We start from the raw sequence: 10,276 nt of genomic DNA on the forward strand, positions 1-10,276 counted from the left end.
GCCACATCAGCAGCAGAGACTCGCATAAGGAACAGCAGGAGCAATAAAATTCATATGGCTAGCTTTCAAATACATAAAGGTTTCTTGTATCATGTGTCACAAATTCAGTTTGTAGAAATAAATATATTAACATGTTTTGCTAACTCAAAACACTTTTCACATGCAAATAGACTTAAAGCACTTTTAAAAAGAAGATGCAATAATCAGCTTTTAATCTTTGACTTTAAATTCAAAATAGGATAGAAAATATAAGTCTTTGGGGATGCTCCTATTTTAAAAGGAACGCACAATTACTGTTACCTACTTCAAGCAATGAACTGTGCCTCAGACAAAAAAGCAGCAGAAGCTTCTTGGGAGTGGGAGGGGCTCAATATAAAACAAACTTGAAGACCAGGAGTATGATAGCAAACAAGATTTGGAAAACAGTGGCAAAAGTGAGTTCGACATTTGGGCCCTGAGCTCAGGAGTAGCTCAGGAGTCAGTTAACGGTGTGAGGAAGATATTGGGAAGAAATGGAGCAGCTCGCCCCAGTGACTAGCTGCAGAGGAGCATATTTCACACTCTGTAACACACCTGCACAGACCAGTCTCAGGTAGCATCTCCTACAGCTTTCCCTTTGCAGGGTTTAGCTGATACGTTGTTACTGCTGCTTGCAGGCTTTGCTGAGCTTCAGGAATTTTTAAGAAAATCAGCTTCTGCTCTCAGATAGGTAGTGTAAAAAAATGCAGAGCAATGCCTTGAAGAACAACAGATGTTAGAGAAGTAGTTACTACTGCTAGAGTAGTAGTTCCCACTTGCAAGTAACATTTTGTTCTTTGATGTGGTCTGTGTACATTCCCCTGCTGCTGGAGCCTAGCTAGCAATAAAACACCAACAGAGGTAGATTCAGGAACTGTAATAATAAGATACAGGTATGTACAGATCACAAACTGAAGGGAGGTAAATGAAATCTTTTTCATCACTAGACCGTATAGATTGGCCCCTCAGAACGGATTACTGTGCAGAAGGTGAATTTGGTATATCTTCTCTAGAAAAGTGGGATGGAAGAACACAGCAACACATCAAGGACTTCATTATCAAACTAAGTAAAAAGTGACCACATGGGATGACTTGTTACCTCTCTCTTCTCTGCACTAAGACAGCATTTGCCATTGAACTTCTTTGGAACTCAGGAACTGCTTCATACTACATCACATCAGTAGCTCTGGTAAGAAGAGCACTCCCCCACTCTCATCGTCTGGTGGTGTCAGGAGGAGCTCAATCCCTGTAACCAAAGAGCAAATGGCTCTCCCATGTCTGACCACAGATCTCTGCATCCAAACATCTTGTTCCTAAGTTTGAACAGGGAGGGTGTACAACAGGAAAAACATAGTGTGGTCTTTCCCAAAGGACCTCCTTCTTGGATGACTTCTTTAGGAGCCAGTTTTGAGCTAGAGTTTGTACTTTCAGATTTCACAGCCGTTGCTGGGTTTTTCATTGGTGAATTACCTAATCTCTTTTTGAACCTACATGAAGTTTTTGCATCCATAAATTTCTATGACAATGGATCCCACAGACTGATCACACATATAAAAAATGAAATGCTATTTTCTTCATTGACCCAGCACAGTCAAAATTTTATGTCACATATTCTGCCTTCCTTGGCTGCCAGTCACTGAAAGTTAGTGCTTGGCTCATGGGCCTCTAAGATAATTCCAGTTATATGTTGACAGCTTTTGACATGACACTCAGGTAACAAACATTGTGACTTCTGTTTCTTCTATATTCTTCCAAACAATTTTAAAGTGAGTGAGAGAACTGTCACACTGTTTTTTCATAATAGTAACAAAGTAAGTTATCATATCTCAACTATTTATAAAATCCACATCAAAATAGTTTTTGTCTTTATTGTTATAGTTATTATATTTAGTTATAACTGAACCAAATTATTGTTATTATGTATATATTTTATTTGGATCATTATTAATTGTAGGTAACAAGCCACAGCAAAAATTGCAGCTAAAGTTTTCATAACATAATTATTATCTTGACTTTTTAGACATTTTTTTTCCTAAAACTGCATTTCACTTCAATATACAAAACAGATAGCCTAAATACATAACTAGGGTATAGTGAAAATTAAAATAAAGCAAATTTTCTTTGGAATTTCATTCATATCACAAATACCATAGCAGCTGGCACTGGTTGACCTAACTTTCGGCAGTCGCTAAAGCAATGTCAAAGACACAATGTTTGAGATCAACTGATGAGTCATCCTCAAGAGATTGAGAGATTGAGTTCAAAGAAGCCCATTTATTATATAATGAAATATTTCCAGAACATCTCGTATTTGACCTGTATGTGAATACCAGTTACAGGCTGAGCTAATAATACAGCCTATTACTGAAAATGTAATAACATACCCCAGTATCTGATCCTCTTGCCGGCTTATATAGGCTTGTAAACCTTCAATATCTTGGGATGTCAATTTTCCATTTTGTTATTTTCCTAGAACCCATTTGTTGTTTTCTTCAATTAAAAACAATACTGTAATTCTTTCCAAGAAAAGCTCTTGGGAGAAAAAAAAAAATATTTTTTTGTTCCTGTGAAATAAGGCCTGATAAACTCTTGTTGAAAATCTCTCTCACATTCATGCTTTGAATTAGAAATATGTAGTTTGGGCTAGGGAAAAGCATTGAAAGATTTTTGCAACTCATGAAGATATTCCATAATTGATCCATTAACTGTTTTGAACTTCCAAAATAGTTCTTAATACCTAAAAAGTTTTCTTGACCTTCAAACAGACAAAAAATGTTTGAAAGAACACAAAAAACTCTCTCACAGCTTTTTGAAAGCAAATAAATACACAAATAAGAAGTCTGAAGATGGTAAAATGCTCACTCACAGAGAATTTAATAACAAAAGAAAGAAGAATTATTTCTCTTTTTCATTATCAGCACAACAAAAATGGAAACATGTTTGGTATTGCAGCTCATATACTACACTTCAGGGAGAGTTTCCTACCCTTATATTCTACACCGTGTGGAAGAGAGACATGCACTGTGTTACCTTGACCTCTTCAATTTACTGCACTTCCACTGGCTAGACATTTTCAGCCTTTTTCTTAAGCCAGCAATTAAAGCCTCATTTGCAGCTGTGCTTGTGAAGCTGAAGCTTCTATTATATCATTTTCGAAAGTCTGGGATTTATTTGATCTGTGGAATTGTAAAATTCTGATTTTGAGAACATAAAAAGTACATAAAATATTAAAAACATAAGAAATAACTCCTATCCCTCGAAAAAACTGTTGCCCCACAGTGAGATGATGAACACAGCCTGCAAATGTAAAGGAAGAGGAAGAAAAGCAATAGTAGTTTGTGCTTTTCTGGAAAGTCTGGCTTGCTAACTCTGAGTGCATGGAACAAGTTGCAGGGGAAAACGAAACCAGAGAATATGTAAAGCTGGGAGATGAGATCATCCCCCCAAAACAATCCTTCAAATTCATAGACACTTCTGGAATCATGAGGTGAGAATAGCCAGCACTGAGGACTGTAAAATTCATTTGTAGTATTTGAATTTGTTAACGTGCATTTGCAAGCTGTAGGAGGAGGAGAAGTAGGAGGCGCCCTGGAAAACAAGGACAGAGAAACATAACCGTTTAAAAACGCTTCTTAAAATGAGGGTGACAATAACTTGCATCCAGGCTGCCTCTTTACGATCAGTCTACACCAGTCCAATCAGGGATTACAGATACCTTTTAAGTTTTCATCAGTATATTCTTTTGGAACAGCCTGACCCTGCAAATGGTTGTTCCCGGGTGCATAATTATTCACACATGGAGCCCACTGAAAACAATGGGTGTCAGTGCATGAGTAACTACCTGGAGGGCTGAGAGTCCTGAAATTGTTTCTGCACATGATAGGTAAGTTGCATATTTGTAAAGAGAATTTCCTTCTTAAGTGTATTCAGGCTTTTCTGTTTGCAAAACTGAAATGAAAATAAGCCCACCTCAAAATACCCAGGCAGAACCCGCTGAACTTTGGCAGTGGATAGAATCCAAACCTTCTGCATTCTCAAAATTTTGCATGTGGGCCCTTTATAGTGGGCTGGATCCAAATCTCACATTGAAAAAAATCCCCAAGGCGATAGAACTTGGATCCATGCTTTTTGGTTTGAACTCAAAATACAAGTGTTGCAAGAAATGGTTCATTAATATATCCTGTAGCATCCATCCCCAGAAATCTGCACATCAGCACTTAAAAAATACCACTAGTTATTTTTGGATAACCTAAAGGGCCTCAAAGTGTGATTGCTCAGTATTTTTTGAAAATCAAGCTCCTTTGCAGAGCTGTCTTAGATCTTTTTATCTGTCTAGATAAAACTGAATTATGCCACAACAAGAATGTCAATGTCACACTTGGGGTAGCCAAATTCAGCATGCAAAGATAACAAAACAGATTTCCCAAGCTGAATGGAAAAGCACGATGAAAATAGTCGGTCAGATTTTGGGCAACTATCACTGAAGGCTGCAGTTTTTGTCTTTCTCGCTTAGGGTATGACATTTCTCTATCTCAGTACCATGATAAGAGTCCTTCCTCTTTCTCCTGCAGTTGCATATATCCTCCTGGTCTTTGAGAGCACCTAGGGTACTTGGCAAAAGTAGAGAAAGGATAGAGACTAGAATCAGGCTCAGGACAGGCTATGAGAAAGAGTGGATGAAATACCCTGCAACACAGGGCTTGCTGCCCTCATATCCCTTACCTTGGCAGCAGATAAGAGCATACACATGGCAGCTGGGAATTACCTGATACAGCCAGCTGTTGTCGTCACAAATATAGGCAAAAGAAACCACAGATATAGTAAATACCTTCCTCTGCCCTAGACCACTTAGCCACAGGATGGAAAGTGAAGCTGCTCAGCTTGGTCCTAACTCCTCATAGAAAAATGATGAGAATGAAATTTCAAGCATTTAGTTGTTTTCTCGTGTTTTGAAGGTAATTTTCTGATATTTGTATGGTTTATTTTTTCCCTTTCATTGACATTAACTTTTGGAAGGTAACTTTCAAATCTTAGTCATAAGGGTAGCCTAAGGAAATACCACATACCCACAGAATATATGTCTTCAGTTCTCTCAACAAACACATTCAGGGCTTTTTCCTGGCTGCGTGCTGACACTCAGAGGATGAAACAAGGGAAAAAAAAGAAGTGCAAAGATGGTGTTACCTCACATTTGTGTCTTTTCAGTCCTAAAACTGGCTGCTCCAACACTGGTTGCAGTCCCTGTGGCATTGATAGCTACCCCCTCAAAGCCGTATGCCAACAGCTGAGTGCCTTAGGCAGGCTAAGTACCCCCAGCTGTGCCTCTTAATACATCAACACCGTGCAGAGATTTCTCCTACCAGCCGAAACGACCACTAGATTTGGCAAGCCATTTAAGATCCCTTCATGCCAACTGAAGAGCCACGTTGAGGATCTGTCCCACCACTTGGCTTGGACTGGGTCATGTATAACCAGCTAGTGATTTATTTATTTTCCTCCACTAAATCAGATTGGAGCAAAATACAGTACTGCAAATCAGTGTAGGAGACATTGTCCTGGACTGAAAGCCCTTTAAATTTTACTAACATTTTTCCACTACCTGAAGCAGCATAGGCCCATGAGAGCCTTAGCTTTTCCCCACTTCTTCTTCCTCCACCAGTTGTTCTTTCCTTCATTTTCTAGATGGCTAGTATCTCCCTTGTTCCTGTATGGGGCAAATTTGAGAATTAAAAAATATATAATAAAATCATATTGGGAAATTAACTGATATTCTCCTTGTAAGACGTTGGGCAATTCTGTAAGCAGAATTTTAGGTGTTATCTTTCAGCATAATCACTGTGCTTTATGAGGGAATGTCGTTTTCAAAAATGATTTTGATCACATACCGATTGCAGAGGGCTGATATTTTGATTCTGAAGGCATATGCTGTGTTAGGCGAGTTGTTCTTTTTTTAATTTGAAAGGGAACCCTAAATAGACTTTCATAAAACATAAATTGCTTTTAAGTTTTGGCATAATGCCTACAACTGTTTATAACTCATGTAAGGAAGTCATCTATCTTAACCAGTGTAGGTCAAACATATTTTCCATGTTAATTAGACATATTGGGTTTGATATTTCAATGACAGTGCTTCATTTTAATCAGCCAAGAGATGGCTCTTTAACCTACACAATGCAGGCATAGCCACTCCTAAATTAAATGTAACAAGTCTGGAAATTATAAAATCACAGGCACTCGTTCCAAGACCCTAGAGATGAAGGATGCTGACTTTCTGCATGGGCTCTCACTTGCAGTAATAGAACACTGGAATTCTACAGAGTAATTATCACTAAATTATAATTGCAATAATGGAAGTGTTAAGTCACTCTAGCAAGACCAGTCTCCTGAATATAATCACCGAAAAAAGGATGTGTAGTTATTTTTGCTTTGACCCAGTGGAAATGTTCAAAATATCCCCGTGATTTTTGAAACAGTTATATGCAATTTTTGGTACTTTCCAGAACAGTGTAGATTAACCCAGTAAGAACCAAATACTTTTGGTTTCATCTGCTTTTGGTACATAACTCTCTGCACTGTAATCTCTGTTTTGAAGTCCTCCGCTGTTTGATGAAGGTTTTTTTTTATGTATTTTTTGAAATAAATTCCCAGTGTTGTGACTGTTGTTCTGAAATATATTGTGAGAAAAACATCCACAGAAAATGTTTTTTGGCATTTGGCATTTTTGGCAATATTTTGATAGCATTTTCCAGCTATCAGGGAGTAATTACAGGAGTAATTTCTTTGGGAAAAGTACTAATATGCATCTGTTACATTTAGGGCCATTCATGTATATACACATTCCCTATTTTCTGTGCATATCCTAGCATTGTGGAAATTTAAACCCTATGGGTTTCTGTGGGAATCAAAGACTCTATGCATTCAAGACAAAGTAGACTTTTCAGGACTATGCTGTGGCAAATTCACTACTCCGTTCATCAGCTCAGCAAATCATGGCTTTCCAGCAATGCCCAGTGTCTCAACTCAGCCCAACCCACCCCACCTCTGGAGCATCTCTCTGCGTGTGGCTGAGCCGAGCCGTCCCAGCCAGCCCCACCTGCAGCCCGGCCTCTCATTTGTTCATACTGTCACTCCGTGAAGATCAAGCCTTATCAAGCTGCAGCAGTACTAGCTGCCATAGCATGCTGCGTCCCTGGCCCGCTCCGCACTGGAAACCAGGGAGGTTTCGTTCAACAGTCCCTAGGTTAGAAAATAAACAGTGCTCTCGAAGGCTCCCATAGTAGCATGCTCCTCACCCAGCGCTTAAAAGGCAGTTGGCATGCTCGTCAAGAAAGTATCAAAGTAAAAGATACCCCAAGTAGCTTAAAATGAGAAATCATTTATTGGAAGGGGAAGGAGACAATCGAGTATACATTAAGCCATTCCAGATGTGGCCTTCTCCTGGTCCTCACACCTCAGAGTCTGATTTGGTAATGCCTTTGACTTCAGTTGCTTACTGCCATTACTGCTGATTTCTGTTACTTCTATTTCATACTAGTGTGAGCCTAAAAGAGCCAGAGAAACTGAATATTGTTACCAAGGGCAGAAAACCCTTCAACAGATGGGAAAATGATCCCACTTGGCAAGAGGCAATGTTTGGTACTTAAAAAAAGGAAAAAGCTTTTGGATTTCAGCCACCAAAATCCAGTCCCCAATCTTGGGCTGTTCAGAGTAATTCCCAGAGCTCAAAAATGTAATGTACTGCTGTGGATCATCCATTAAACTGTCTATTGAATGAGGTATAATGCTAAACAGGCTGAGTAGAGTTTATCATTCAGATTAATGCAACTCCAACTCACAGAACCTTCAGAAATGGTTTTGTAGGCAGGACAACTTGGTGCTAAGTAAGTTTGTTTGCTGTGAGAGCCAAGATGTTAGAGCACTAGAAGCCCAGAATAATATGGCTATTTCTAGAGATTGAGTCATGACACAAGTATGCAACAAAATGGAAACAGAGTAAACAGTATGAAACAAAGAAAACTGCATGAATTTCTTCCTCTAATAAAACTTTAGCAACAACACACAAAGCCTTAGAAAAGTGCCACAGATTCTTATTCTAAAGAAAAATTTTTCACAAGGCATTTTACTCCAGTAAATATATACATATATATATATAGCCATCTAAGAAGCCCACTCTGATTCAATAACTCCTTTTATAATAGTGTGAGGTGTGTCACTTTTAACTGTTGTCAAGATGAATCATAAGCAGCCAGTGAAAGTGTCTCTAACATTGTCATCACATTAAGAAACAACATACACAGAATATCATAAAAAAATCTTAATTGATTGTGGAAAATATGGACTTACTTAAAAAAATTAAGAAAAATGTCGTATAACTCAAGCTTCTGAATTGCTCTATTATTTACATTACAAGATGAAGGAAGGAAAATATTCAGAACTCTTCATATGAAATAGCTGCAGTTGCTTTATATTGAAAACTCAGTTATATTCTTCTTGATCCACAGCCATAACCTGTGATCCCATAATAGCACAGTCCATGGTTCTGCTGGACTTAGTTATTAATCCCCCAATGTCCTGTAGTGCCTAAAGCATAAGAAGATGCTGAAACATGTGTTTTGGCCCACTTCTCCACAGCAGGCTATATAACTAACATTTATTAGAATATTTTTTCATGGTTATTCTTTGAAGTGAGAAACATGTGGAACACAAAGATCATGTGCATGTTAGTTGGACTTTTCTCTTGCTGGTATTTTAGAGAAGTGGCCAGATATGGGCATATACAGTAGCTTTCTCACTACCTTTGTACTTCGTGTTTCTCCTTCTATTTCAGATCAGCCTAAGGTATCTGGATATTGAGTGTTTGTAAAACACTCAGCAGTTTGTACTGAAAATGAATGTACAGTGAGTGAAAGCTCTGGCATCAGATTCCTCCCTTAAAAACAGAATTGTTCTGTATGGATGTTGCTAAAAAGTGTTGTGACAAAAATTAGAAAATCTTTTGCTCTACTTAAAGAAAACAATAACAGGACAACCTGAACCAAACATGGACAAAAGCAGCCTCAACCCCCAGTGGAGATTCACGTCAAGGTCATCTGTCAAATAAGCAACAGTGGAGTTTGTGTGCAGACTGTTTCTTGTGACATATGCCCTTTTCTGGCACTGAAACCAAGTAGTCTTCATCAGACTGTGGGACAATTTGTTTTAAATTGCAGCTAAAATAGATACATTGAATTTAAAGTGATAGGTCAAAAACAGAAAGGAAAGGTCTTACAAGTATGATTTGTAGGTTTAGCGCAGTGAAGGGCTAATATAAAGATTGTTTCTCAACCAGCATGTGGAATCACTTATTTGTGATTCAGTCATCTGCTTGAAATGGGAAGCACTATCCCTCCACTTTCTGAATTATACTCGAATAGCAAAAGCATATATAAAGCAAGCAATGGATAATAAATGGACAAAATCTTTGCCTTTTCTTCTTTCATCAACTTTCACATGTATACATACCATTCCAGAGCAACAAAAGGATTCTGCTGTTATACATCCAAGCCTGAGATTTAGGAGTGAAGCTAAGAATCACTCTGCTTTTTCCTTGTTCGGAAGCAACAGGTTTTGCCAAAAAACCTGACCCATTTCTCATGGGAAAAGTGAAAACCAGTAATTCAGGGTCCATTTGCTTTTAGATGACAATTTCAAGGATATTCTGTTGTGACTACACTCTTCCGCTTCAGACTGATTTCAGCTGCATTACATTCCAATTTATGTAGGAGAGACTGAGTAAAAATTAAGGTAGTTGGTTTGTTTCTGCAAATGACAATGATACAAAGATTAATATTAAAATTTCATAGCTGCTCCTAAATATTATACTATGCTATTTAGGAGATTTCAAGGACCTTAACTGAGGAAGACTGTGGAAGGTTTTAATTCCCCTAGGAAAAGATTTAAATAAGGAAATATTTTATTACATCTAAGGACACATTCTTCATATAATTTTTTCTCTTAAAATTCTTCTTCATAAGTAATTCAGGATTTAAAATTATTTAAATGCTATTGAAGTAAGCCTTGAATTTGTAGCTCACTCCTTTCAGGCTGTACTCCATAAAACTTTCTAATAGCTCTCCAAATAAAACAATTACCTTTGAAATCAGTAAGAATTATCCCACTTCAACACTGAGGGGAAGAGTTGAATTGCTAAAACAGGTGTCTAGAGCCATTTTAACCTTAGGATATCAAAGAGACAACCTAGATAGCTGAAATGGCATTA

This window comes from Rhea pennata, chromosome 2, assembly GCF_028389875.1.
Source record: "Rhea pennata isolate bPtePen1 chromosome 2, bPtePen1.pri, whole genome shotgun sequence".
Classification (NCBI taxonomy): domain Eukaryota; kingdom Metazoa; phylum Chordata; class Aves; order Rheiformes; family Rheidae; genus Rhea; species Rhea pennata.